General features: G+C 41.7%; 1 protein-coding gene across 1 annotated transcript in view; it reads right to left on the reverse strand.

Moving 5' to 3' along the window:
* Positions 1 to 4,692, reverse strand: part of SAMD12 (sterile alpha motif domain containing 12) — a 497,711-nt gene that overhangs the window by 33,012 nt on the left and 460,007 nt on the right. The window lies entirely within an intron of this gene.

The raw sequence follows: 4,692 nt of genomic DNA on the forward strand, positions 1-4,692 counted from the left end.
TTCCTTCCTTCCTTCCTTCCTTCCTTCCTTCCTTCCTTCCTTCCTTCTTTCCTTCCTTTCTTCTTTCCTTCCTTTTTTTTGTTTTTGAGACAGAGTCTCACTCTGTCACCCAGGCTGGAGTGTAATGGCACAATCATGGCTCACTGAAACCTCTACCTCATGGGTTCAAGTGATTCTTATGCCTCAGCCTCCTGATTAGCTGAGATTACAGGCACCCACCACCATGCCGGGCTAATTTTTGTATTTTTAGTAGAGACGGGGTTTCACCATGTTGGCCAGACTGGTCTCAAACTCCTGGCCTCAAGTTATCCACCTGCCTCGGCCTCCCAAAATGCTGGGATTACAGGCATGAGCCACTATGCCCAGCCCTCAAAATATATATTTCTTATCATAAATCACTATATATATACACACACATATATACACACACACACTATATATATACACACATATTTTATATATATATAAAACCTAACAGGTGATTTGAATCACAGTGGCATAGCAGTGAAAAGTAAATGCTAGCTGTTATTAGTGTCCTTTCTCATGCTTTTACATTTACTTATTAGAATCCTTAGACCAGTGGTTCGCAAAATGTTCTCTTCAGATCTACATTGTCTGATCTGACACATGATAATAAGTACCATGGCTGAGTCCAGTTTTTCCCAACCTTTTATCCTCTTCACCTGCCTCCTAAACCCTTGGTTTCTATTTGCCTTTGCATTTGTCCTTGAGAAAGGTCTGCTTTTGTATGGCATCTTGGCTTCTAGGTTGGTACACTGGGTTTCTCAACTTCATCTGGTTTCAGTTCCGTGTAATAAATAATAGCCATTTTAGCTAGAGTTTTAGCTATGAATAGCTTCTTTCCTCATAACTTCATCTTATATTTATTGCCTAAAATGATAGATTGAAAGTCATCACCTAGCAACTGGCACATTTTTTTCTTGTGGTCTAGTTACTTGTAATGATTGACTATTGCTGTAGCTTCAGTCGCTCATCCTGGTCAAAAATGGATATAAGGGGTCTATAAATAGAGACCGTTTACATACTCTCAAGATTATCAGTGCAACTTACTGAAATGAGTTCATTTGTACAGAATACTTTGTCTATCAATTTATTTCTCACATCTTCAAAAGGAGTAGCTGATTCAAGCCTATCTAGGATTTTATACTTACAGTACCTTTATTAGTTCTGTTATCTCAAACCCCAGATCTCCTGTTGGAGACTGGCTTTTTGTGGTTCTGTAAAAACAGCGACTAAAATCTTAAAGCAAGAAAGAACACAAAAATTTTTATATCGCTTCATGTTCATTTCCCATATATTGCTCTGTCACAAAAAATTAATGCTTTGTACTTTAAAAGAGCCTTTCATCCAAAAACCTCAAAGAACTTTATAAATAAGTAAGCATGATTATTCACCTTTACAGGGTGAGAATGATGCACAAAGCTGTTAAAAGTGTATTGTGCATTATTTCTAAGCTCAGGAAAAAGTTGATTTGAATTTAATACATGTAAAATTAGTCAATTTGGTGTTTGAAGAGTGTGCACACTAGGTTTCTCTAGGCCTCAACAGACTACAGATATTAACAAAGGTAAAACAATGGTAAACCCAAATTGCTCTGGCTTTTCTCTCCTTGTGCGTGACGTAAGACCTCAGCTTCCTGCAAAGCCCCTTATGTATATCTGGGTGTCCCTAGGAGGCATCTCTCCCATGCTCAAGAACTGTCCATCCCTGCTGGGCCTCCTCTGCTTCACTGAGCAGCAGAGTTTCCAATCAGGTGCTGGAATGCAGTTTCCCACCATGGCACAGCCAGACACTCTCACAAAGTTAATCATGCCCCTTAGGTGCTTACCGACCTGTAGTGATGTGGGAGAGTGGATACTCTTCCCTGCCTGTAATCTTCTATGATGAGGCAGTCCAAGGTGAAGCATCTTGAACTCCACCGTTTTGCAAGTGGCGTTTCCTCTCAAGGAAAATAGTTCTGTCACTTCTTACTTCGCGCCCCACACCCCCACCACAATGGAAAGCTGGGCTCAGAGATGTGGTCTGATGTTAAACATTATGTCAGACTCAGAGCTTAGTGGCTTTTGTGTGCTCGACACCATGGCCTGCTCCACCACATGCCCCCTGGTGTGCACTCCAGGAGGCTGACCTGTAAGCAAGAGGAACGCAGACCGTATGCTCCTGGACCTGGTCTGTTACAATCAGGAGGTTCTCCTGATGAACATGGAACTTTCACAGAACTTCAATGTCATAAAAGACTGCTCCCTGATCAGAATGGATCAAGACAACAATACCCATCTGTGTCATATTGGAACACAGACAAAAACATGAACGTTGTCCAAGCTACAAAAATGGACAACTAGTTAACTAGAAGAGGAAAATGATATTGGGAAGTGGGGAAATTCTATAAGCAGGTATCTTAGTAAATCTTATCTAGAATGAGGGAGCAATGCAATGAGATTAAAGAAGCTGCTTTGGCCTCCCTTTGCTGACAGCAGTCAATCCAGGATGAAGCCTCTTCTTTCCTTCAGCCTTTCCCCAGATTACCCTCCACCATCCCAATTTAAGAAAGACTAAGTCCTAACATCCCCTTACGGAGACTCCCCACGGTTCTCTATGGTGAGCATTCTGGCCCGCTATAATGAGCAACAAACCCAACATGTTCAACTACAGGTGTGTTCTTGGGAGTTGTTGGCTGGGGAGCATTGAAATCCAACTGGACATAACAATGTGATATGATTTGGCTGTGCCACACCCAAATCTCAACTTGAATTGTATCTCCCAGAATTCCCACATGTTGTGGGAAGTACCCAGCGGGAGGTAATTGAATCACGGGGGCTGGTCTTTGCCATGCTATTCTCATGATAGGGAATAAGTCTCATGAGATCTGATGGGTTTATCAGGGGTTTCTGTTTTTGCTTCCTCCTCATTTTCTCATGCTGCTGCCATGTGAAACTGTAAGTCAAATTAAACCTCTTTTTCTTCCCAGTCTCAGGTATGTCTTTATCAGCAGCATGAAAACAGACTAATACACAATGGCTCTATTGCCCTCTGATGTTTGTTGGGTTTGGCCAATGGAAAGATGATCAGAGTGTAAGAGGAGAATGGGGTCAGGGTGCTTATTCCCCCATCTCCCTCCCTCCTGCAACATGTGTCCTCTCTTTCCACATTCCAGAGACCACACAGGCCCCACTGTGTCATTAGCCCTGAGACACTTCATCAGTTCTTGTTGGTTTCCCTACATTCTGACCACATGTATAGCATCTGTTTATTAAAACTTTAGTGAACTAATATGAGAGTGCTGACAATTTATAGCAACAACAAAAGCTTCCTTATTAGATTCTCCTCATTACATTCTGACCCTTTTCTCTTAGGCTGTGTTCTTCCCAGAATATTTTTCAGTCCTCATGCAAACAGGCCTCTGGCTTGTCTGCCTCACTGGTTTGCCAGGCACAATCTAGATAGGGCAGAATTATGCTTGGACAAGTTATCCTTTTTTGCTGCCCTAACCTAAGTGATAAGCTTAGGAAAGAAATCTTCAGAAATTATTAAATTTCAAGATCAACTGATTGGTAGGACTTTTCTTTCTGACTGCCATGTCAGAAAATTGCAATTGCATACGAGTTGTGGAAATCAAATCCCAGAGGAAAAAAAAAAATTAGGGGTATGAAGATGTATATATTCAAGAATAAACTCATTTTCACTATACAGAAAGAACAAAGAATATTAATCAAACACATCAGTGACCCTAACAATGAATTACCTAAGAGATCACCCTTAACACATTAAAAGATGTTTAGCATTTTAATGCTTATTTTTTCTTTTAAAACCAACCACACAACAATAGAAAATGGGGAATACTATGGGGGGAGGGAAGGAGGCGGGAAAGGGTTGAAAAGTCTACCTAGTGGGTATTATGCTCACTACCTGGGTGACAGGCTCAATTGTACCTCAAACCATAGCATCATGCAATATACTCACATAACAATCCTGTACATATACCCCCTGAATCTAAAATGAAAGTTGAAATTATAAAAATTAAAATAAAACAAAACTAACCACAGACAGATTAAAGTCCAAGAGACACAGTAGACAAATTTCCTTCCATGGAAGCTACTCTGCAAGGAAATGCCGATCCTAACATCATGTTTTAAGTTTTAGCAAACTATTTGTTCTTCTCCTGGCTTAGTTTGGTGCCGTTATTGTTTTACCACATATTCTTTTTAAATATGTGATTTTGAAAAACTTTCCCTACAGATGCAATTGTTTCAAAATTGCATGTTGGGGCTACATTTCTTTGTTCCTGTGGGAATATATTTTTACTAGTAAAATGTAAGTCAGTATGAAAATAAGATTTGCTTGAAGAAAATCGTTTTCCGGGGGGGCGGAGCAAGATGGCCGAATAGGAACAGCGCCAGTCTCCATCTCCCAGCGCGAGCGACACAGAAGACCGGTGATTTCTGCATTTTCAACTGAGGTACTGGGGTCATCTCACTCAGGAGTGCCGGACAATCCGTGCGGGTCAGCTGCTGCAGCCCGACCAGCGAGAGCTGAAGCAGGGCGAGGCATCGCCTCACCTGGGAAGCGCGAGGGGGAAGGGAGTCCCTTTTCCTAGCCAGGGGAACTGAGACACACAACACCTGGAAAATCGGGTAACTCCCACCCCAATACTGCGCTGTAACACCGGCACAC

Source organism: Piliocolobus tephrosceles, chromosome 7 (assembly GCF_002776525.5).
Source record: "Piliocolobus tephrosceles isolate RC106 chromosome 7, ASM277652v3, whole genome shotgun sequence".
Lineage (NCBI taxonomy): Eukaryota > Metazoa > Chordata > Mammalia > Primates > Cercopithecidae > Piliocolobus > Piliocolobus tephrosceles.